General features: G+C 37.8%; 1 protein-coding gene across 7 annotated transcripts in view; it reads right to left on the bottom strand.

Moving 5' to 3' along the window:
* Positions 1-26,945, bottom strand: part of LOC101446990 (zinc finger protein 596-like) — a 112,855-nt gene that overhangs the window by 54,114 nt on the left and 31,796 nt on the right. For 2 of the 7 annotated variants that reach the window (XR_011648141.1, XR_009184574.2), the window contains 2 exons: positions 4,571-4,687; positions 786-4,291 (listed from right to left, as the gene is read on the bottom strand). The exons of the other annotated variants lie outside the window; for them this stretch is intronic. The gene's annotated coding sequence lies outside the window, so the exon portion shown is untranslated. Of the gene's footprint in view, positions 1-785; positions 4,292-4,570; positions 4,688-26,945 lie in introns of those variants that run through there. 7 annotated transcript variants of the gene reach the window in all.

Below are 26,945 nucleotides of genomic sequence, written 5' to 3'. Positions count from 1 at the left end.
AATAACTGGAGAAATGAAAATCACATGCCAATAAAATTTAAATATTTTAATGATAGTACTTTGATAGAATCAGTGTTTGAAAATTGGCAGTATTTATAAATGGTAATAGGGAAGGGCAAGGTCACATCTCATAATTTAGGGAGCTCCCAAGTAAACAAAAAATAAGAAGCCACCTTGAGGTCTATTCAACTCTGAGGCACGTTACAGAGACAAACCACATTTTGCTCTTCTCCCAAAGTTCTGTGCTTTTCAGCTTATTTATCTATGGGAAAATGCAACCTTTAATTGTATTCCCTTCCTTTAGGGAAAACATTTAATAAATCCAAGGTGTGATCCATTCCAGGAAGAAAACCTTGAATGCATAGACTGTAGATACAGCACTTAGGGTTTCATTCAAAGAGATGCATTCTATCCATCTTGATTTGATTTACAAGGTAATTAATTTAAAATCCTCTTATGATGATGGAAAATGAAGAGATAAGGCCACTGAGAAGGATGATTGAAAGAATATTTTATTAACTAATCCAATAAATACTTTAGTGTTCATTCTTTGTAACAGGAAACATTCAAAGTCCAGGAGATAAAAAAGGGAAACACATGTACTAGTTCTCTATGGACAAAGTTTGAATTCTCTGGAGGAAGACTGGGATTAAAAATGAAATGAAGCATTCTGGGAATATGGTATCTGAGCAGGCAGGCAGGGCTCAACTCTCTCAAAATAACAATGTAGAAAGAGTCAAAACTTTTTCAAGGGACCTGCTTTGGAGCTCAGCAGATCAGGGCAGTGCTACAAAACTCCAAGAGGTTGAGGGTCAGAGAGATGAACAACACAAAACAACAAATGTGAGTTACCAAACCACACAGTGGCTGGGTCTTCCCTTCTACACTCCAAATGTAGTAGGCTGGGGTAAAACCCCAGTCTCACTTCAGCCGAGAGGGGAATAGACATCTTCCTCCCTGTAAGCTGTTACAAGGGAAAAGGAAGGGAGAATCAGGAGGCTTCTCTTCAGTGAATTCACCAAGAAGAGCCTGCTTTGAATTTCAGCTCTGGCCAGATCAAAATAAAGGAAAATGGAGAGTGGAACTCTGTTGGAAACTGAGGCACAGTGGCCTCTCAAGGAAAGATGTGCTGTCTCCATTCTAGTGCTGTCTCCATGACTACACTTGCAACCTATGCAGTAATTAAGAGTTCCCAGCAAATGGGATGAAGTTGTTAAAGGCTGAAAGAAAAGATGAGCACATACCTTTTGTAGTGAATAGAACACTTAGCCTTTGTACCTTGAGAATTTTTTAAATTCCTTAGACTATGGGTAATGCTGCTTGATGTCACGTATGCTATGTGTTACTGCTTATTGGCATGTAGGCTACGTGTTTCTGCTTATTGTCATGTACACTGGAGTATATAGAGAGCCCCGGGTAAACAATAAAGTTGTCTGAGGAGTTTTTACTCGCAGACCCCCTGATCCCAGCTCTCTTGTTCTTTTTCTCTCGCTCTTTGTTTCCTTCTCCCTTTTCTCTTTCTTTCATTCCCAATACCCTTCGGGTCCAAATCTCCAACAAAATTCCTCATTGAAAAGGTAAACTGATGAGTGCCATCCACTAGCCAGTCTGAAAGTTACATGGACAAAACTGCTTTTGGGTCTCTCTGTACCTTAACTCTGGAAGAAAATCTGCAAAACACTGGTGACTCCCTGGCATGATTTTGATACCTTAAGTTGGGCAGTTTTAAAGACTTAAAATGAGTTGAGGAAAGTGGATTTGACTTAACTTATAAAGAGTCTGCCTATCACATGGGAGGTCTAGCGTTCAAACCTAGGGCCTCCTGACTCATGTGGTGAGCTGGCTCACAAGCAGTGCTGATGCATGCAAGGAGTGCCCTGCCAGACAGGGGTGTCCCCCGCATAGGGGAGCCCTATGTGCAAGGAGTGCACCCCATAAGGAGAACCACCACATGTGAAAAAAGCACAGTCTGCCCAGGTGTGGCACCACACACACGGAGAGCTGACACAGCAAGATGACACAACAAAAAGAGACACAGATTCCCAGTGCTGCTGACAAAAATCCAAGCGAATACATACAGAAGAACACACAGCGAATGGACACAGACAGCAGACAACAGGCAGTGAGGGGAAGGGGAGAAAAATAAAAATAAATCTTTTTAAAAATGAGTGGAAACATATATAAAAGATGTGTGAAAAAAAGACTAGAGAGAAATTGGCCATCAGAATAAATTCAACAACAAATTTAGGTGCCTAGACATCAGCTTCTCTCTGAGGTCAATGGTTCTATAGCATGTTGGCTGTGGGAAGAGCATATCAAGTGGAGCAGTGATTACCACAGTAATGTAAATAGACCTTAAACACAATTGGCTTTTGTTATAGACCAGCGATACTGACCAGACTCAGACTTTGAATAAAATTCAAATTGAGAGCTTTATTAGCCACGTGGCGACTGTTTCACCCTACGCAGAGGGGAGAGCAGTCCCGAGTCTCAGGGAAGGGTGGTTTTATAGCTTTAGGAAGGGGGACATTTACTAATAAGTGAGCAAGCAAGCAGACACAGAAGTGGAACACTGCAGTTAGCTGAAGATAACATATCTATGTTTTTTTTCTTTTTGAAAGGCTTCTTCTTGTAAGCAGTCCCATATTACTTATTGGCACTCTCCTTACAGGCTGTCCTGTTATTTATTGGCACTCTCTTTACAGACTGTCCTAAGTTATTTATTAGCACTCTCTTTACAGACCATCTTAAGTTATTTATCTATTTGAAGGCACTTGCAATTCCCACCTCCCAATGTAGTTCTATTCCTATTTTCCCAATGTGGCCTTACCCTTACACTTTATGGTCTGCTCCCAAGGAGAGATAATATTTATGGTATTGCAAATATGGAGCTTAGATTAATAACTGCAGCTCAAAGAAAAACTTGTGCATTAATGAGTATATCAATTAGTATTAAGTACTATACCTATATCTCTTGTATTCTAGATCATATGCAGAGGGAAAATGAACATATTAAAAGTCCTGGTATATTTAATTCATTTTCTAATTAATGAAAGGGCCTATAAAACAAAACAAAACAAAAATGGCTCTTTTAAGTACTGTCTTTATTTTGCTTACCATATGCATATCTTGTTATTGCCTATGCTATCTTTGTGACTTTATGACTAGGGCAATGCCTCTCTTCTTACCTCTCCCAGCTGTTCTATGCATAACCACTCCTGTAGGAACTGGGGTTGGCAGTTTATACCCAAACCAAGCAGGTCTACCCCAATCTCTCATTAGAATTAATTAACAGAATGAAAGAACACAAGGAAGAATGCTGTTTTCCATCAACTTTGGGAGGATGCAGTCTCTGAAGGCACATGGACTTTCTTTTGTGGAACAATAATGGCTGAACCCTTTTTGGATCTGCTCATCACCATCCTCTATCCTTCTTGTGGGACAATGTATCTTCAAAATTCGAACTAATTTTATTTTGTACAGAATCAATGCTTATTAGTCATTTCCTCTTGTTCCAAACAGGTTGCTAGACCTGTCTTCCCTCACTCTCAGTAGAATAGCCAGAGAGGTTTATGCCCTTTCAGACAGGGTCTATTGCCCTAAACAAGCAGGAAGTAACTGCAGAATAATGACCATCTCCCCCAGCACTTGATTAAGAATAAGCACATGAACTCTCTGAGTGGGGAGTTGAGGCAGTTTAGTACAGGGAAATGAGAATATGAGCCACAGGTAACATGGCCAACAGACAACATGCCCACAAGACACCACCAAGATCTTGACCTTAAACTTGAGGTCCTAGTTTCCCTTTTTGGGACCTCCCCTTGGCCCCAGATATTCCAAACATTCCTTACCATTATTCCCCACCTTTGGTGGTGTAGCCAATGACAGCTGATGTCTCTACCCTTGGAATTAGCAGGGGGAGTGGTAATTAATAGATTAATAAGGGTAATCACACAAACCAGATTGCTCTCTCTGCCTGAAGGAGCCCACACCAAATCTTGGTGCATATTTCCATCCTTCTCTCCCATTTCTTAGCAAGCTCTGTTCTTTCCCATCATTTTCCAATAAATTTTTTCTGATGGACAAAGAAAAGAGATGAAAGAGGGGAGTGGATGTAACTCAAGTGATTGAGCATTTGTTTCCCATATAGTAGGTCTTGGGTTTGATCCCTGGTACCTCCTCAAAACAAAACAAACAAATGGAAAAATGACTCTTATTGGGGAGTGGAAATAGTTGAGGGGTTGAGCATCTGCTTCCAATGAATGAGTTCCTGTTTAATCCCCGGAATCTCCTAAAAAAAAAAAAAAAAAAGACATAAAACTGAATTCTAACTGCAACCCTGGGAGATATATAAAAAGAACAGCAAACTATTCCCAAATCAAACCAATCCAAAGGAAAGAAATAGTAAAGAGCAGAAATAAATGAAATAGAAAACATAAAACTATAGAGAATCTCAACAAAACCAAAAGTTGGTTCTTTGAGAAGATCAAATCAACAAACCCAGATTCATAGATACTGCAAAAATGCTGAGGGAGGAGGGCAGGGAAAGATGGTGGCTGAGTGAGCTTACCTGATGGTCTCTCCTGCAAAGCAGCAGCTGGGCATCGTTGGAGGTTCTCCGGGACCAGGCTGTTTCAGGATTTTTGCAGGGCAGGAGGTATCTGGACATCGATTTGGTGGGAAGGTGCTGCAGGGAACACCTCACATTTGCTGGGTTTCCTCATCCTCCACTACATTTCTCTGTGAATTGATTTTGGCTACCTATACTATCCCCTTTCCCCTACATCTTGATATCCTCCATCATCTACTGTCTCTCCTATATTCCACCTCCCTTTCTTTGATCCACAAATCATCTAACTCTTAATTTATAATACCTTTGTTTTGTTTTCTGTTATCCACTCTTGAAACTATTACCTTTCTTTTCTCTTTCCCTCTCTCATGAAAATACTAGCTTTTTAATTCATACCATATTCCTCCCATATTCAGTCAACTACCTCATTATAGGTACTATACCTACTGCTATAACTCTACACAACTTACATGAATCTAATAGCCATCCTCCCAGATCTCATATTGTTGCTCTGTTAACATTTATCACCAATACTACTTTACACTTTTTCCTTGCTTACACAATTGCCTTTCCCTGGCCCTAATACTTTCCTTTAAAGTGAACTCAACCAGCAATAAGAAATTAGAATAAGAAGAACAAAGTGACAAAGAGAATAAACTGACTTATGCAAAAACAACAGCTAATTAATCCCAAAGACTAGACAAAGAAGCTAAGGAACTGATTAAACCCGTCAAGATAAAATGATGACCAGACAGCAACAAAAATCAACAAACCACACCAGTAATCAGGAAAACATGGCTGAATCCAATGAACAAACTAAAAATCAGGAAGGGGAGCAGAACTTCACACAAGTAATGAAAGATCTCAGAACATTTATCACCAACAAATTTAATGAAGGAAGAGGTTAACAACATGAAGACAACACTTGGAGGGGAAATTGCAGACATATGCAAAAAGATAACAGATATGATGGGAATGAAAACCACAGTTCAAGAAATCAAAAATACACTTGCAGCAAATATCAGCAGACTAGAAGAGGCAGAGCAGAGAATTAGTGATGTGGAAGACAGTATATCGGGAATCAAACAGATAACAGAATTGGTCAATAAAAAGATAGAAAAAATCTAGCTAGGATTTAGGGACCTGAATGATAATGCAAAATGCTCAAACATACGTATTATAGGTAAACCAGAAGGAGAAGAGAAGGGAAAGGGGTCAGAAGGAGTGTTGCAGGAAATACTGGCTGAAAACTTCCCAAATCTACTGAAAGAGACAGAAGTACATATCCAAGAAGCACAGCGCACCCCAAACATCATAAACCCCAACAGGCCCACCCCAAGACATATACTTGTCAAATTACCCAATGCTCAAGACAAAGAGAAAATTCTAAAAGCAGCAAGAGAAAAGAAAACCATCACATATAAGGGAAGCTCCATAAGATTAAGTGCAGATTTCTCATCTGAAACCATGGAGGCAAGACAGCAGTGGTATGATATAGTCAAGGTACTAAAGGAAAAAAATTTCCAACCAAGAATACTCTATCCAGCTAAGCTAGCATTCAAAAATGATGGAGAGTTCAAAATATTCACAGATAAACAGAAACTGAAAGAGTATACCAACAAGAAACCTCCCCTTCAAGAAATTCTAAAGGGAGTTCTGCAGGAAGAAAGGAAAAAACAGGACAGGCAGAGTTGGAGGAGAGTGTAAGAGCAACAAAAAAGACAAAAAGAGAAGGGGAAAGAAAAGCAAACAAAATATGACAAACACAAGTCCAATCAAAATATAGCTAACACAAATAATTCCTTGAAAGTAATAACACTGAATGTCAATGGATTAAACTCACCTATCAAAAGATTCAGACTGGGACATTGGATAAGGAAATATGACCCATTTATATGCTGTCTACAAGAGACACATCTTAAATCTGGAGACTCATGGAGGTTGAAAGTGAATGGTTGGAAAACAATCATACAAGCAAACAATAACCAAAAAAAGGCAGGAGTAGCTATATTAATATCAGACAAAATAGACTTTAAATGTGAAACAATTGTGAGAGACAAAGAAGGATACTACATTTTAGTGAAAGGGACAATCTGTCAAGAAGATCGAGCAATCATAAACATTTATGCCCCTAACAAGGGCGCCTCTAAATACGTGAGGGAAACGCTGGAAAAACTAAGTGAAAGAATAGATGCATCTACAATTATAGTGGGGGATTTTAATACGCCACTATCAACTCTGGACAGAACATCTCAAAAGAGAATCACTAAAGAAATGAAACATTTGAACAGTATATTAGAGGAGCTGTATCTAATAGACATATATAGATCATTACACCCAAACACAGCAGGATATACATTTTTCTCAAGTGCACATGGATCATTCTTCAAGATAGACCATAGGCTAGGCCACAAAGAAAGGCTTAATGAATTCAGAAAGATCGAAATCATACAAAATAATATCTCTGACCACAGTGGAGTCAAGCTGGAAATCTGTAAGGGTCAGAGGCCAAGATTTCACACCAAGATTTGGAAATTAAACAGCACACTCTTAGAAAAACAGTGGGTCAAAGAGGAAATTACAAAAGAAATCAACGACTACCTTGAAACAAATGATAATGATAACAAAACATACCAAAATTTATGGGATGCAGCAAAGGCAGTACTGGGAGGGAAATTTATAGCCATAAATTCATATATCAAAAAAGAAGAAAGAGCAAAAATTGAAGAACTAACTGCACATTTGGAGGAATTAGAAAAAAAAAAACAAAGTAATCCAACAGGAAGAAGAAGGAAGGAAATAACAAAGATAAGAGCAGAACTAAATGAAATAGAAAATAAGAAAGCACTTGAAAAGATAAACAAGACCAAGAGCTGGTTTTTTTGAGAAGATCAACAAAATTGACAAACCTTTAGCGAGACTAACAAAGAAAAAAAGAGAGAAGATGCAAATACACAAAATAAGAATGAGAAAGGAGATATCACCACGGACCCCAAAGAAATAAAAACTATCATAACAGGATACTTTGAAAAACTATATTCCAACAAAAATGACAAGTAAGAGGAAATGGACAAATTCCTAGAAACACATAATCAGCCCATATTGATGAAAGAAGAAATTGATGATCTCAACAAACCAATCACAAGTAAAGAGATAGAATCCGTCATTAAAAACCTCCCAACTAAGAAGAGCCCAGGGCCAAATGGCTTCACAGGTGAATTCTACAAAACATTCCAGAAAGAAATAACACCAATCCTGCTGAAACTCTTCCAAAAAATTGAAACAGAAGGAACATTGCCTAATTCCTTCTATGATGCCAATATTACCCTAGTACCAAAGCCAAACAAAGACACCACAGGAAAGTAAAATTACAGACCAATTTCTCTAATGAACCTAGATGCAAAAATCCTCAACAAAATACTTGCTAATCATATTCAACAACACATTAAATGAATTAAAGACCACGACCAAGTGGGATTCATTCCAGGTATGCAAGGATGGTTCAACATAAGAAAATCAATCAATGTAATATACCATATAAACAGATTGAAGGGAAAAAATCACATGATTATGTCTATAGATGCAGAAAAAGCATTTGACAAAATACAGCACACTTTCTTGATAAAAACACTCCAAAAGATTGGAATACAAGGAAATTTTTTGAACATGATAAAAAGTATATATGAAAAACCTACAGGCAACATTGTTTACAATGGAGAAATCCTAAAATCCTTCCCTCTAAAGTCAGGAACAAGACAAGGATGCCCACGCCTCCCCTTCTATTTAACATTGTCTTAGAAGTACTTGCTCGAGCACTCAGGCAAGAACAATATATAAAAGGCATTCAAATTGGAAAGGAAGAAGTCAAAATTTCATTATTTGCAGATGACATGATCCTATACATAGAAACCCTGAGAGATCTACAACAAAGCTTCTAGAACTCATAAATGTGTTCAGTAAAGTCGCAGGTTATAAGATCAATGTGCAAAAATCAGTAGCATTTCTGTACACCAATAATGAGCAAGACCAGGAGGAAATCAAGAAACAAATACCATTCACAATAGTAAATTAAAAAATCAAATATTTAGTAATAAATTTAACTACAGATGGAAAAAACTTATATACTGAGAACTATACAAGACTGTTCAAGGAAATCAAAGAAGACCGAAATAAATGGAAGAATATTCCCTGTTCATGGATAGGAAGACTAAATATTATTAAGATGTCTCTCCTACCAAAAGTGATCTACACATTCAATGCAATCCCAATAAAAATCAACATAGTCTTCTTTAAAGAACTAGAAAAACTAACTATGAAATTTATTTGGAATGGAAAGAGGCCCTGAATAGCCAAAGACATATTGAAAAAGAAAAATGAAATTGGAGGAATCACACTACCTGACTTCAAAACATACTACAACGCTACAGTAGTGAAAACAGCATGGTATTTGCATAAGGAGAGACACACAGACCAATGGAATCGAATTGAAAGTTCTGATACAGAACCTCATATATATAGCCATATAATATTCAATAAAGGCACCAACCCCTCTCAACTGGAAGAGAATGCCTATTCAACAAATGGTGCCTGGAGAACTGGATATCCATATGTAGAAGAATGAAAGAGGATTACATCTCACACCTTCTACAAAGGTCAACTCAAGATGGATCAAAGACCTAAATATAAGAGCCAAGACCATAAAGACCTTGGAAAGCAGTGTAGGGAAACATCTACAGGACCCTGTAATAGGAAATGGCTTCATGAATATCACACCAAAAGCACAAGCAGCAAAAGAACTTATAGACAAATGGGACTTCCTAAAAATTAAAGCCTTCTGCACCTCAAAGGAGTTTGTCAAGAAAGTAAAAAGGGAACTCACAATGGGAGAAAATATTTGGCAACCATATATCTAATAAGAGACTTATAACTTGCATATATAAAGAACTCACATATCTTGAAAACAAAAAGATAAACAGCTCATTTTAAAAAATTGGAAAAAGATTTAAACAGACACTTCTCCAAAGAAGAAATACAAATGGCTAAAAAGCACATGAAAAAATGCTCCAAATCTCTAGCTATCAGGGAAATGCAAATCAAAACAACAATGAGATACCATCTTACTCCCATAAGATTGGCAGCTATAAAAAAAACAGAAGAATACAAATGCTGGAGGGATGTGAAGAAATGGGAACACTCATCCACTGCTGGTGGGAATGCAGAAGGATCCAACCATTCTGCAGGACAGTTTGGCTGTTTCTCAAAAAACTAACCATAGATTTGCCATATGACCCAGCCATACCACTGCTTGGTATAAACCCAGCAGAATTGAAAACAAGGATACAAACCGATATATGTACACCAATGTTCATGGCAGCATTGTTCACTATCGCCAAAAGTTGGAATCAACCCAAATGCCCATCAACAGACAAGTGGCTCAATAAAATGTGGTATATACATACAATGGAATACTACTCGGCTTTAAGAACAAATACAGTACAAACGACACGTGATAACATGGATGAATCTTGAGAACCTTATGTTGAGTGAAGCAACCCAGGCATTGAAGGACAAATACTACATGACCTCAATGATATGAAATAAGCAAGCTGCCTCAGAGAGCTAGAGACTGGAAGATAGGCTTACAGGAAATTGGGGGGTGGAGGAAGGATGCGAGCCGACGTCTGCAGGGGTGGAACCTATGGTGAGCTGGCGGTAAGTATGAGCACAAAGAAGAGATAAATGGGGGCAAGGGGTTGCCTTTGGTTGGGGCTTTGCAGGTTTGAGGGGGGCTGGGGATGGGCGGATGGGTAACAGTGCCCAAAAATTGGGGGGACAGAGGAGCAACATACGAACATAGGAGAGTGTCAGGTGTTGGTTGAGAGTAAAATGCTGAGAAAACTGTATCAACATATAATTAAGAGGATTACCTGTTTAGGATGCTCAGGGGGGATGGTGTGACACGGGACGGACTCTTGGGGAATGTCTGAATGCTCATTTTGCCAGGGTGGGTTATACCATTGGATAGAGACCCAAGTAGTGAGAGTGGGGGTGGACCCATATCCTGGGGAGGACTAATGCCATCAAAAAAGAGGGAACTGTATCTCTTGAGAGAAAGGATGGCTCCCAGGGCATTAGGGCAGTTGAGCAAGTCAGGCCCGGAACACTGTTGCAAGTATCTCTGGACGTGGCTCCTCGGAAATGGAGATTGGCTGTCACTGTGGGCCCCAAGGGGAGGGGAAAATGGATGTTGAATGGATGGAACCAAGGTAAATGTGGGGGTAAGAGAGGAGTTTCGCGAGAGTACACAAGGATGGATATAAAACATGTAATATTACACCAAAAACATATAGGGGATGACAGACTAATAATGTAAACCATAATGTAAAACATAGGATAACTAAAAATTTAGAAAACTGTATATCCTAAAGTATGAACCACAATGTAAGCACAGATGTCACCTTGTTTGAAAGCTATTGTCTCAGAGTCTGTACATCAGTTTAAGTAAATATGATATGAATAAGTTATAAGAATATCGCTGTGGAAGGGAAAAGGTTTTATGGTGGATGTGTGGGAGTACTGTTTATTGTATATATGAATTACTGTGATCTGGGGCTCTTGTGAAGAGAAGCTCAATAATTAGGAAAAAAGAAAAGAAAAAGTTAGGATGTAGAATTTTTCCAAATCAATACATATTCTATATCTAACCTTTAAACCCATTGCTATATTCCATTTTACTAGTAAGGGATCCAGACATTATATTGGGCTTCACTTTTCAGGAAGTTTTAGATCACAGAGTGGTTCAACAATGGCAGCAGAGGAATACTGGTATAGGATGTTACTGACAGGTGATATATGGTTGACAGGAAGTTATACAGGGCATATGTCCAGGGTGCATGGTAATGTTTGGATATACTCATAGTGGAAACAATTAAAAACAACAGCTGGGGGGGGTACTGGGTTCCTGGCCAGGGGTGCTCTGTCGTGGTCCCTAGGGGAGCAGTGGCAGTCCCCCAGGTGCAACGGTAAGGACCAGGAAGGAATGAGGGTCCAACAGTGAGCCCCTGATACTAATGACTATGCTTGTGAGTCTATACGCCTGAAATAAGAACAAGGCCTAGAGCAGCACTGTGCTTAGGAGTTTTCTCCTGACAGCCTTCATGTTACTCAAATGTGGCCAGTCTCGAAGCCAAACTCAGCATGTAAATGCAATGCATTCCCCCCAGCGTGGGACATGACACCTGGGGATGAACCTCCCTGGCACCGAGGGATCACTACCAAGTACCAGCTGATGATGCAACTAGAAAATGACCTTGAATTAAAGGCTCAACGCGGACCAGCAGAATATCCCTGTCTACATATAATAACAGGAGTTTAAAATGCTGTTTGACCTAAATCAAGGGGGAAATGGAAAGGACAAATGAGTTTATATGGCTATGAGTCTCTGAAAAAGAGTCTGGAGGTTATCAGAGGGGTTGCCCTTATGCACACCTGAGCAGAGTCTCAGAGACAGATAAAGTAGATACAACCCCAGGTATTGGTACTTCTGAGGGCTACAGAGACCCAAAGGTTTTATGGTCATGGCAGATGGAGTTTACTGCCATGTCAATTGGCCCTTCTTTGGAGTTGGTGACCATGAGGTGCAGCAATGCCCAGAGATATACTTACTAAATGCAATGGATGTGTCATGATGATGGGAGAGAGTGTTGCTGTGGGGGGAGTGGTGGGGTGGGGGCGGTGGGGTTGAATGGGACCTCATATTTTTTGAATGTAATATTTTTTAAAAATTAAAAATTAAAAAAAAAAAAAAAACCCAATGCTGAGGGCTTGACCCACTAGAATATCCTCCCAATAGGGAGCCACCAATGGTCTCAAGAGACACCGTGCCCTCTGTTTGAGAAGAGCAGGCCTCCCAAGGATGGGGGTACAACAATTTCCCACTCATTGTATGGGTCTCTATCCAATGATATAAAACACTATGACAAGATGAGCACTCACACACTCCCTACAAGCCTGCCCCAGGCGAACCCTGTGCCAGGATTCCCCTGTAAATCACCTTAAACAAGGAACACTTCCTTATTATATTTTCTAAAGAGTCTCCTCAACATTATAGTTTCAACAACATATTGACATTCTCCCGTGTTACCTGCTCCCCCCAAAACCTCCCCACAATTCCATGGACCATCTCACTTACCCAGGTAGGCTAACAGGGAGGTGAACATGGTCAACCAATACTACAGAGAACTGAGAGTGTCTATAACTGCAAGCAGGAGAATTGCATCCATCAGCCGTGTGGGATCTAAGCCCCTTCTCATTTTAGAGGTGGAGTGGACATTACCATCCCAGGGTCCACAGGATGAAGGAATAAAATATAGATTAGACTGGATTTGCTAGTATTGTGACTTTAGCAATGGAAGAAATTGTATCAAAGATGTTGAGACTGTGGCCATGGTAGTTGCTGAGGGCAGGGAGAGGGAAGAAGAGGTATGATGTGGGGGCATTTTCAGGACTTGGAGTTGTCCTGAATTATACTGGAGAGTATAAACTACAATGTAAATATAACCCATGCATTGCTGCAGTGCTCTAAAATGTATTTACCAAATGCAATGAATGTACCACAATGATGAAAGAAGTTCTTGATGTGGGAGGAGTGGGGGCATGGGGTGTGGAGTATATGGGAACCTCCTATATTTTTTAATGTAACATTTTTTTTGTGATCTATGTATCTTTAAAAAACAATAAAAAATAGTAAATAAAAAAATCAAACCCTTAGATGACAAAAAAGAATATACAAATAAAATTAATTATGTCAAGGGGACATTAAAACTGGCACCTCAAGTAATAGAGATCATGAGAGGATACTATGAAAAACTGTAAAAAACTAGATAATGTAGATGAGGTGGACAAATTCCTAGAAAAACAATAATCAGCTTCAATGACTCTAGAGGAAATAGAAGACCTAACAGCCAATCACAAGTGAAAAGATTGAAGCAGTTATCAAAATATTGCCACAGGTCCTATGGCAGATGGCTCTGAAGTTCAGTGCCTTGCCAGGGGGTCCTACTTTGGAATTTGAGCTCCTGACTGTGATAGAGTTTGACTTAGATGGGACCTCTCTACACATGCCTCTTCTGTCACTTTTATTGAAACTGTGATTGGTGCTGGGGTTTGTGTATGCTTAAGAGACTTGAATCTCTGGGCTGTCCATGTGCCAGCTCTGCACCCTGAGCCTCAGCAAAGCTGCAACACCTACTCTCTGATTCATTGGACTTACCCAGTTCAGAAAACAGGGAGGTAAGAATTGCCAACCATAACACCAGGAAACCAAGAGAGTCCACAACTGTAGGCAGGAAAATCCCATCAATCAGCTATGTGTGATCTAAGCACCCTCTCAATTTAGAGGTGGAGTGGACATAATAATCCCAGGGTCCTTAGGACTGAGGAATAAAATATGGATTAGAGTGAATTAACTGGTATTCTATTATAGAATTATGACTATACCAATGGAGGAAAATATATCATTGATGTGGAGACAGTGGCTGTGGGAGTTGCTGAGGGTAGTTGGAAGAAGAGGTGTGATATGGAGGCATTCTGGGGACTTGGAGTTGTCCTGATTGATAATGTGGGGACAGATGCAGGGCATTATATATCCTGCCATAACCTACTGAATGTATTGGGGAGAGTGTAAACTACAATGTAAACTATAATCCATCCTGTGTAGCAGTGTTCCAAAATATATTCATCAAATGCAATAAGTGTGCCACATTGATGAAAGAGGTTGTTGATGTGGGAGGAGTGTGGGAATGTAGGGATTGGTTGTATACTGGAACCTTTTTTTTAATGTAACATTCTGTGTGATCTGTATATCTCTTTAAAAAAAGATAAACTTGCTACTTATTTTACAAAAAGGAGTTCATTAACACACACACATACATACACATGCAAAAACTGCCACATGAAAAGCCATGGACCAAATAGCTTCAGGGGTGAATTCTATCATTCTTTCAAAGACAGTCTAATACCAAACCTGCTCAAGCTCTTCCAAAACATTGAACAGGAAAGAATGCTATGAAACTCACACTATGAAGTTAATATCATCCTAACACCAAAACCAGAAAAATATATTATGGAAAAAGAAAATTACAGATCAATAATTCTAATGAATATAGATGCAAAAATCCTCAACAAAATACTTGCAAATTACTTCCAAAAGCACATTGCAAAGAATTATACAATATGACCAACTGGGTTTTATACCAGGTAAGCAAGGGTATTTCAACATAAGAAAATAAATTAATGAAATAAGCCACATTGATAAGTTAAAGAAGTAAAAATCACATGATCCAATCCAACTCCACAATCTACCCCAAGAGCAGCACTGCTAAATCCAATCACATTGCTGCACTGTCATGTCCATCTACTTCAGAAACTACACCCTTCCACCATCCATGAAAAGTCCAACCCAAGCTCCACCTTACTGTCCCTCATGGAGCAGTGCAACCAACTCCTAACACTGCACTACTCTCACACTGCTCCATTGGCCAAATACACACTTCCACTTTATCACAGATTTTCCCATATGAGCATTGAGTCAACAACCTCTACTTCCTGTTTCCTCTAATCCAATCTTCTAGATTCTAGTTCTGTGAGTCTGTTCAATTTGCTTAATCAGTGAGGTCAAGTAACGTTTGTCCTTCAGTGCCTGGCATGCTTCTCTCAACATAGGGACTTCACTATTCATCTAAGTTATCCCTTGTGTTAATATTGCATTCCTTTTCACAGTTGAGTAATATTCCATTGTATGTATATACCACAGTTTGCTTACCCATTAATGAGGTGATGCATATTTGGGCTGCTTCCAACTTTTGGCAATAATGAATAAAGCTGCTATGAACTTGGTGTGCATATATGTGTTCATATCCCTGCTTTCAATTCTTCTGGCTTTATACCCAGGAGTAGGTTTGCTGTATCATATGGCAGTTCTATACTTAGCTTCTTGAGGAACCATCAAACTGTCCTCCACAATAGCTGGACCATTCTACATTCCCACCATCACTGGATAAGTGTTCCCTTTCCTCCACATCCTCTCCAACACTGGTAGTCTCCTATTTTTTTAAATAGTCACAAGTCTAATGGGTGTGAGATGATATGTCATTGTAGTTATAGATTTGCATTTCCCTTATAGTTAATGATGTTGAACATCTTTTCATGTACTTTTTGGCATTTTGTATTTCTTCTTTGAAGAAGTATCTATTATAAATCTCCTTTTCATTTTTAAAACTTTTTTTGTCCTTTTATTTTTGAAATGTAGGATTTCTTTATATATGCTGGGTATTAGGCTACTATTGGGTAGATGGGTCCCAGATATTTTCCAGTTCAGTAAAAAATGCTGTGGTAATTTTTATTGGGATTGAATTAAATTTGTAAATCAGTTTGGTTAGGATATACAACTTAATGATATTTAGTCTTCTTATCAATGAACAGGTCATATTCTTCCACTTATTAAGTTCTTCTTTGATTTCCTTTAACAATGTCATGTAATTTTCAGTGTACAAGTCCTCTACATCTTTAGATAGTTTATTCCCAGGAATTTGATTTTTTTAGTTACTGTTGTAAATGAGATTTTTTTTCTTGATATCTTCCTCAGATTGCTCATTATTGGTGTACAGAAATATTACTCACTTTTGAATATTAATCTCATGCTGCTACTTTACTGAACTCATTTTTGAGCTCTAGAAACTTTGTTGTAGACTTCTCAGGGCTTTCTATGCATAGAATCATGTCATCTACAAATACTGAAATTTTTATTATTCCCTTCCAATTGGGATGACTTTTATGTATTTTTCTGGCCTAAGTGCTTAAGCAAGTACTTCTAACACAATGTTAGATAAGGGAGGTGTCAGTGGGCATCCTTGTATTGTCTGTCTTAGAGGGAAAGCTGAGTTAAGGAGCAGGTGATCTCTGTGGTGCTCCAGGCCTGTGGTTAAAACTACAATGTTGGTAATGTTCTATTGGCAAATATGGGGAGGATTACTGGTGTAGGGTGTTGAATGTGGGGGGTATATGGGACAGGGTGCACATAGGGAAGCAGTCTATGGAATATGTTAGTGTTCATCTTGTCATAGTGTGTAATATCAGTGGGTGGAGACCCACACAATAAATGAGAAAATATTAAATTTCAATCCTGAGGAATCCTGTTATATTCTCAATTCAATGGACAACAATCACTCCAGAACAGTAGTGCCAAATAAAAGAAAACAGACCAATAAGTCAAGTTGTCGATATTATTGCAAATAACTATGATTCTTGTTCTTTAAAATGTGAAACTTAGTTACCATAGATTCTGATAGGAAGGGAAGGGCAGAATAAAATAGATGGAATATAGGGCTTCTTTAGGGCATTAGAATTGTTCTGAATAATCTTCTAAGAATGGGTATGGGACATTTAAATTTCATCAAACCTTATCAAAATGTACAGACTAAAATGTAAATGTAGGGTAAATAGAAGGAATGCCCTTTACCTGAGCTATCTGCAGAAGGGCTGGGAGGGGGAGGGCCATATTGGCTGATGGCCCATTCCCCCTCAGTAGGATAGAGATTGACACCAAGAGCACAACCAGTCTGCTACAAAAGAATGTTAATTGCTCAAACCCCTTGATATATTGTTCTGGGAGCCCACATAGATAAGCACTCACTGTTAATCATTCCATAGGCTATATATTAGCACCCCTCTTTGTGCTGCTTTGTTTCCCTACTGTATGAGTGCAGTCACCACTGTTTGATGGCTAATGGGACATGAAGGTAAAATGGCATGGCTTCTGCTAGACTTATAGTTTCTATGTAGATTCTTTGGAATATCAAAAATATTTGGTTGGCCTTACCAGGCTTGACCCTCTTGTGTTACAATTGGCATAGTTGGCAGAATGTTCCAGAGAATCCCAGTAGGGATAAGGCAGTTGAAAGCATGCCAGCCATTCCAGATAGTTTAAGGGAGACCCTGCCTTGCCTGATAGTACTAACAAGCCATTAGCAGCCAAAACAAAGGCAAGGTGAGTGGAGGAAGAGTTAACAGTTGGAGCAGGATGTCTGACTGATGCATGTGGATCAGAGGGAGAATTTAACTAAGAAATCAAAATTAGCATGAGAACAGGTGCAGAGAAGAAAAAATGGCTGGTTTTCATAAAAGCAGAATGGAAATATGTGGGACAAAACTTGTAGAGTATGTTTTAGGAGGTAGTATCAAGTAAAGGAATGTGTTCTGAGAGCTGTGAGGGTGAAATTTATCTTAAGGTGAAGTCACTATAGTCTATGTGGTTATGAATAGTTATAAGGAGTCTGTAGAAGCATTGTTTAAACTGAAGTATTTAAATGGCTAATTTCAGGAAGTCATTATCAAACAGAAACTGAACTGATGCTAATAACAAAAGGTAACTTCATACCAGGAAAGCTTGTAAGAAGCCACCTCTATATGCATACCTATCAAAACCTCATACCCCATTTTTAAAAAGAAATGTAAGACTTGACACTTGAAATCATGTAAATAGAAAAACACTGAATAGATAAAAGTATACTGAAAAAGAAAAATGAAAATTAGAAAATATTCAATTCCATATTTCAAAGCATTATACAAATCTATGTTATTAAAATAGTGTGATACTGGCATAAAGGTAAAAATCTAAAACAATGGAATAGAATTGATCCTTCAGAAATAAATCCATATGAGGGAAGGCTATCTAGGCGAGCTACGGTAGGCCAAGGAAACCGATAGAACGGACGGGCTTCCTGCTCTTCGCAGGGGCATGGGCGAGTCCCGCCCTCCCTGTCTGGCGAACGGGCCGCCCGCTCTTCGCCGAGGTATGGGCGAGCCACGCCCTCCCAACCGTTCCTGCCTCACCGCCGAGCCTGACCTACTGCCTCCCCCTCTTCCCCCTCGCCGGGGCCATGCCATCCAACAACCACCGGCCAATCCCCGCCGGCCAACTTTCACATCGCCTAACTCCCACCAGCTTCAACTGACCAATGCCCCACACGCCGTCTCCTGCCTGCCCCATCCCCTCACCCCACAATATATATTGTCCAGCACTTCCTGAATAAAGCAGACTGCACACTGCCACCACTTGCCGTCTCCGCAGCATTCTTCGCGCCCACTGTGCGTCCGCCTAGCCCCCCCCACCTCGAGCAGCCTGGGCAAAGCCAAAGGAACCCCGACATAATCCATATATCTATGGTCAATTAATTTTCACCATAAGAGGCATTAGGGACTTGCACTCATGAAAGAATTGTCTTCACCATATGAATATATATATATAAAAGCATAAATTTTGATCCTGACAGTATTTACAAAAAATTAAGTCATTCTGAGGTTAATGTTACAGCAAAACCATAACACTCTTACAAGTAAAAATAGGGGTAATTCTTCATTACTTTGGATATGTGCCAACTGATGCTTAGATATGACATTAAAATAAGTAGAAAAAATAGACAAAATGTATTTCACAAAAAATGAAAAACTTTTTCATCAAAGGACCCTTTCCAGAAAGTGAAAAGGGAGAAAATAATTTCTAATCACATCTCTGAAAAGGGCCAAATATCCAGAATGTGTATTCTAAAAATCTCTTACCATTTAACATAAAGACTAATAATCTAATTTAAAATGGGCAAAGTATTTTAATAGACATTTTCCAAGGAATACATGAAATTGGCTAACAAGCACGTGAAATGATATTCAACATGCTTAGCCATTAGGGATATGCAAATCAACACCACAATGTGACATCACTTCATACCTGCTGGGTTGGTTATACTTTTATGAAAATGTAAAACAGCTTGTTTGTGAGGATATGGAGAAATTGAAATCCTTGTACGTAGCTGGTAGGTATGTTCAGTGGGGCAACCACAGTCAAAATTTTTATGCAATCCTTCAGTAAGATATACATAGAATAAGCTGATGATCTAGCAATTCTCTTTTTTGATATATGACCCCCAAAATTGAAGATATTCAAGTAACTGTATACAAATTTCATAGCATTATTTATAATAACAGATGGAAACAACACAAATATCTTATCATCTAATGCATAGCCAAAATATGTTATATCCATAGATTCAAAATTTGTTCCATTTTAAAATGAAATAAAGCAATGGTATAAGCTATACCATGGAAAAATCTTGAAAACATATTGTTTCCAAAACTTAGGCCAGATACAAAATGTCACATATTTTAAAAGATTTCACTTATATGCAATATCCATAATATGCATAAATAGAGACAGAAAGATGATTAATGGTTGACAGGGGCTGAGCAGAATGGGAAATGTGGAGTAACTCCTTTTGGGTCTATGAGGTTTCCTTTGGAGTTGATAAAAATGTTCTGAAATTAGATAAATTTGATGCATAACATAGTAAATGTACTAAATGCCACTGAATGTACTGTTAAAATTGTTAATTTTATGTTATGTGAATTTCACCTAATAAAAAAATATACAGGTAATGTGAAGTGGAGAAAATGCATGAGATTTCATTCAAAGAAATCAATTGTCTTTTAAAAGTTCTAAATTTTAATGAACATTTATTTTCTCATATTTATTTTTCATGCTTAAATAACATATTCATAGTAAAATAAAATAAAAATAGCAAGTTAAAAGGAAACACTTGAATTCCTCTCAAGTATTTGTATAATTCAATTGTGAAAAAATGGAAATAAAACTATGCCCTGCACAGTGTTATGTACTATTAAATTTACATAATTTCCCTTTATAAAATCAAGTATAAACTTGCCTTCCAATATTTTTTCAGATAATTACTAACAATTTTATCCTATTCTAGAGAGTACTATGCAGCTTCAACCCTACCACTCCCACACTCCATTCTTCATCCCAGTAACCTGTTAAATTTTTGTCATATCATTGGTTCTGTTGAAATGTTCATATTTATTCATCTTCTATTTATTTTAATTTTCAGATATATTTCAGAGAATTCCAGCCTTTTATCTATAGAGAACCAGTGTGTTAGAATCCCTAATGAATCTCAAAGACCTGGAATATTTCTTAGTACATATAATGCGACCAAAAGAAATTATAAATGAAGAAATGAATGACTCTTCATACTTTCTCTGCAAAATAGCCTTACATATCTAACACCAGATAAGAGTTATAATTTTGAACATATCTGGGAAATCCACTAAAGATGAATTGTATGTATCCCACAGAATGAATGAATAACTATATTTGTTATCTGTGTAATCTGGTCTGACATCATGGAATATAGTCATTATGTGGTTGGATTCTTTTAAAAGGGTATTCAACAACTGAGTTTATATTCACCATGAGAAGAAGAAATTGGAAAGGGCAGGAATTTGAGAATAGAGGAATGTGTTGCTTTCTTTTGGAACATGTCTCAGAACCTAATTGACCTCATCATTTCTTCCAGTTTTAGAGTTCTGGTGAGTTCTCAAAACAATATATGTGTGCAGGCCACATTCACTTACACTTTTAAAAGTGCTGGCTACATTCCAATTTTTTATACCAAAGAAATATATTCCATTTCATTGTATCCAATTTTGCCTTACCATTCTCATTTCCTATTTTTGAATATTTGTGTCCTTTATTCATTTTTGTTTAGAATCTATTTCTTTACTTTTAACTGTGTTGTCCAAGATTCTAGGTCTTTTCTGTTCAATACTGTAAGAAATAGGCATATGTGGCTATTAAATTTAACTTAATTAAATTTAAAGAACACTAAGAATTCAATGTTTTACTAACACTAATTGAAACTCAGTTGCCCAATAGCTATATGTGGCTAGTGGCTTCTGTAATACTGTGTGCAGATATAGAACACTATCTTCACTGCAGAAAGAATAATTAAGAATGATAATCTGAATCTTAGCTATTTCTTGTACTTTTTTCCATTCATATATGATTTATTTTTTGCTGCTCTATTAACTTCTGTCTACACATTAATTTCATTTACTCTAAATTACATATTACTCATTTATATATTAATTTTATTTACTTTAACTTCTAAGGTAGCTACTTATATCATTTAGTTATTTATTTTAATCTATATCAGTATTTATTTTAATCTATATCAGTATTTTACATAGAGGAAGACCAATAATTATTTCAGGAATATTGGTTTAGATTTGTGACTCTGGAAATTTTATGTAATGCATTCAACAATTATTGTTATTTTTCATAAGGCATATTATTTATATACATCTTATTTTGTAAGTGTTTTCCCCTTTAGTTTTCAGTTCTTCCATGTTTTTCATTATTTTATGGTTTTGTTTTCTTATCATTAGAGAATATTGGTTATCCCTTTCAAATTTTTGAGGTTTTCCTCCATTCTCTTGTATGGGACATTTGTACAGTAGGTCCATGAGCTCTTTAAAAGTAGATTTTTTTTTAGGGCATGGAACTTTTTTCTATTATTTTTTTTCTTCTTTATTTTCTTTTAAATGTTACATTAAAAAAATATGAGGTCCCATATACCCCCCACCCCACCCCTCCCACATCAACAACCTCTTCCATCATTGCGGCCCATCCACTGCACCTGGCAAATACATTCTGGAGCACTGCAGCACCACATGGACAGTGGTCCACATTGTAGTCCATACTCTCCCCCAGTTCACCCAGTGGGCCACGGCAGGACACACAATGTCCAGTATCTGTTGGGCATGGAACTTTAATATCTGCTTCATTCAGTAATTGTGGAAATATTCTAATTTCTTTTGAGAAAGTTATAAGGATTTTATTGTCAAAACAAGAAGAGATACAACCCTATGAGCACAGTTACCTGTGCTTATCCAAACTCAGTTAAGCTGCAGAATTACTTAAGCCATTATCAAACTTAACTATGTGCAGATGTAACATTTTTCCTCCAGAAAACTGACTTTTTATGAGATCCTTATACTTCATCTCTTAACCTTCACATAAATGATGCAATGCTCTTAACTCCGATACTCTGCTACTTTTATCCAGTGAGGGGATACCCCATGACTGTAAACTGATAACTTCAAAATTAACAACTCCATGCATACTCTTATGATCAAACTAGATGTCATTCTATTTGTTAATGCTCCTTGTGCTAAAAATTTAAATGGTACATTCCAAAAAGGTTATGTAGCTACCACATACTGATTGAATTAGATAGCCTTCTTCTTCTTCTTTTTTTTTTTTTTTTTTTGTGCCAAAGAGGATGAACTCTATGCTTTTACCCATTCTTGCTTTCTATCAGAAGGACATTCTAACATCTACATTGATAGCAGATATGCTTTTGTTATCATATATTATTTCAGCACGCTGTGGAAACTGATGGTTTTTCACTTCTTCTGGTATGCCAGCTGAAAATTGTGGACAGTTAAATTATCTCCTTTCTCTCATTTTACTCCTATCTATGGTTGTCATCATTAAGATAGAGACTCACACAGAAAGGACGGAGTCTGAAATTTTATAAAATGCACTTTCACATTTTCATGTGAAAGCAGTCACTAATAAAACAGTTGTAATTATAAATTTAAATTAAATCTGTCTAAATTGAAGAACTTTGCCTTCCTGGGCCCAAAATTTTACCTTTCACCCTTGTTTATTCATAGCATTCCCTTTGGGAAATAAACACTCCCATATGAAATTGTTACAAGCAGACTTGTCTCTGGGAATAAAATTGAGAACTGATCACTTTTTGTCACACCACATTATGATCCAATTTGCAAATCCTTAATGCATTATAAAAAAGATTACCTTCAACAAGTAAAAGACACCTTTCCTGTCCCAAATGACAGGCACGACACTAATCATAATCTGACACCAGGATAATTGGTCTACTGGAAATGACACAGACAAAAGGCAGCCCAAGGGGGAGGCAGCAGTTTAAGTGGGCACTCACTATCTCTCCCACAAAAAATGTCTGAATGGGGGCAAGATCCTGCCCCAGTGAGCTGTTTTGGAAAACCATAGAACAGGAGGCTTCAGGGCATTTATCTGGAGGAAGCTGGACAAAGATAAATTGCTCAAGGTAAAACCATGATTTCTCACCCCTGTGGCTAGAAATGGTGGATGATTAAGTTCCATCCTTAAGGCAAAAAGCCACTGCAAGCACCAACTCCCACCAACCAGCAGCAGTAGTAGGGAGTGTTCTTGAAGAGTGGGAGGATTCTGATGAAGAGTGGAAGGGGTTTTCTTTCTCTGAGTTTGGTTGTCTGGAACCCCTTTCAGCTTTGGGGAGCATACCAGCCAGCTAGAGGTGACACAAAGAAAGGGGAAGAGGCAAATCTACTGAGGCAGCCTGATTCAACTAACCACCCTGGGACAGAGAAACTTCACCTGAGAGAGGGCAGAGTCAGGCAATTGACTAGTTCTGTGCTGAAAACCATCAAAATTTCAACTCCCCTAAGGAAGGCAGGCAGTAGGATGTGCTTAATAAGCTCAAAGAACCTATTTAGGGTAGCCTGGGAGGAAGGGATGGTCTGGAAGAGGACTGAGAGCCATTTTTCTGTGTCAAGGTTGGTAATTAGAGTTTCCTTTGAATTTCAGAAGGGAACCCAGCCTGACCAGGAGAAGTGAGGGGATATCTGCTCATACAGGCTGTTGCATCCTGCCACCCTGGGAGAGAAAGCAGTAAGAAGAGAAATGGGGCAGGGACAGACAGGCTCCTAAATAACAGGTGTCTACCTAACTGCAAAGAGTAAAACCTTCCTGAGGAAAAGTGACTGGACAGATTTCTGAAGAGCTAACTGACCCAATGAGAAAGTTTAGCTCAATGGAAGAGTTTCACCTTGAATATATAAAGTCCCTAGTTTGATAACAGGCTCCTCTTAGAGTAGCAACCCACCAGAATATCAAATATCCAGCTGATAATCTAGGACAGGGAAAAGAAAGATATTATTTTATCATTAGCTTCTCTTGGGTCTCTTATTTTTCCTAAAAAAGGTTACATATTTAAAATTTAACTTAGTTTACTCACTTAAGCCTACTTCAAAACCTGTAGAGGGCAGGTAGCAGCATAACTGATTGGTGAACACTGGCTGCATGATAAGGTCCTCAGGGGCCTAAGAGGGAAGGCTGTTTAACCTTAGTTTTGGTCTGACTGCTTATGTGTTTTTTTAATTTTCTTTTTCTTCTCTCTTTCTTCTCCCCCCTTCCCTTTTTAAAAAAGTAGGTACTGCTGGCTTATTTTTTGTTTGCTGTGTTTCCTCTTCCTTGGTTTCTCCTTTTCAGTGTTACCAATTTTGTTTACCAGCACTATCTCTTTTTCTTTTCTCATTTTCTATCTTTTACTTTCTGTTCTTATATTCCAACACTCTTTGTTTAGTCCTCAATTTTTTAGATTTTTGTATCTGTCTCATCTATTCTGTTTTCTTTCTTTCATTGAATTTTTCTTTTTAGCTTTTCTCTTCTCATCATTCTGGCCTTTTAATAGATTTTATATATTTTTCTCTATCGACTTCCCATTTCATTGTTGGAACTCCATTTTTTACTCCTATTACTCTATACTGCTTACATGAGTTAAATATAAATTTTATTGGGTCTTCTAGTTTTTACTATTATACTATTATCCTTTTTCTTTTCTTATCTCTTTTGTTTTCTCTGGTCCTGATCTTTTTGTTGAAGGGAATGTAGATTTCAGCAATGAAACAGAATACTAGGAACAAAGTATCAGAGAAAACTTAACATACACACACACAAAACAAATAAAATCTGAGATAGGGAAAAAAGCTCATCAACTGAAAAAACCCAAGATAAAAAGATGATGAGACAGCAACAAAACATCACAAATCATACTAAGAAACATAGCCCAGTCCAATGAAGAAACTGAATACCAGGAAGAGATGCAGAACATCAAACAACTAATTGGCACTGTCCAAAAAAATATGATGGACCACCTTAATGAAGTGAAGGAAGAGATTAAGGATATTCAGAAGACACATGGAGAAAATACTGAAGAAGCTGAAATGTAAGTAAAATGATAACAGATATGAAGGTGATGAATGGCACAATCCAATAAATCAAAAGTACAATGGAAGCACATAATAGCAGATTTGAACAGGCAGTGGAAAGAATTAGTGATGTGGAAGAGAGTACATCTGAAATCAAAAGGTAAAACACATAGATAAAAAGAGGAAAAATCCAGCTGGGACTAAGAGATTTGAACAACACAAAATCCACAAACACAGGCATTACAGGCATCCCAAAGGGAAAAGAGAAGAGAAAGGGGAACAGAAGGAATGTTGGAAGAAATAAATGGTGGAAACCTCCCAACCCTATTAAATGAGATGGATGTACATGACCAGGAAGTGCAGCACATGCCAAAGCGTATGAATCCCAACATGCTTATTCCAAGACATATACTTGTAAAACTGTGGAATGGTCAAGGAAAGAAAATATTGAAAGCAGCAAGAGAAAAGAGGACCATTCATCAAAGGGAAGCCCAATAAGATTAAGGGCTGATTTCCCACCTGAAACAATGGAGGCAAGAAGGCAGTGGTAGGATATATTTAAGGTACTAAACAAAAACCTTCCAGCTAATAATTCTCTGTCAAGCAAAGCTGGCATTAAAAAGTGATGGAGAGATCAAACTATTCAAAGATAAACAGAAATTAAGAAAGTATGCCCTTCAAGAAATACTGAAAGGATCTCTGCACATTGAAAGGAAAAAACAAGAGAAAGAAAGTTGGAAGAGAGCGTAAGAACAATGAAAAGAAAAAAGAGAAATACAACCAATATATAACAAAAAACAAAAACCAAGAAAATATGGTGAATGTAAGTAATTCCTTGAGAGTAATAACAGTGAATGTTAGTAGATTACACTAACCAGTCAAGAGACACAAACTGGCAGAATGGATAAGGAAATATGACCCATCCTTATGTTGTCCACAAGAATGGATAAGGAAATATGACTCATCCTTATACTATCCACAAGAAATCCACCTTAGACCCAAGAATTCATGGAGGCTAAAAGTGAATGGCTGGACAAAAATCTTACAAGCAAACAATAATTTAAAAATGGTGGGAGTAGCCATACTAATATCATACAAAATAGACTTTAAATTCAAAACTATTGTAAGAGACAAAGATGGATGCAATAATAGTAAAAGGGGTAATCTTTCAAGAAGAACAACCATAAACATTTATGCTCCTAACCAGAGCACCTCAAAATAAATGAGGTAAACACTGGAAAAACTAAGTGGAAAAATAGATGCCTCTGTAATTATAGTAGGGTAATCTAATATACCATTATCAACATTAGACAAATATCTTGAGAGAGAATCAGTAAAGAAACAGACTTTGAATAATATATTACAGGACCTGGACCTAACAGACATATACAGAACACTACACCCAAATACATCACGATATACGTTCTTCTCAAGTACACATGGATCA

This window comes from Dasypus novemcinctus (assembly GCF_030445035.2).
Source record: "Dasypus novemcinctus isolate mDasNov1 chromosome 12 unlocalized genomic scaffold, mDasNov1.1.hap2 SUPER_12_unloc_1, whole genome shotgun sequence".
Taxonomy (NCBI): domain Eukaryota; kingdom Metazoa; phylum Chordata; class Mammalia; order Cingulata; family Dasypodidae; genus Dasypus; species Dasypus novemcinctus.
Note: the sequence above shows the minus strand (reverse complement) of the source record. Positions and strands in the feature narration are given on the sequence as shown.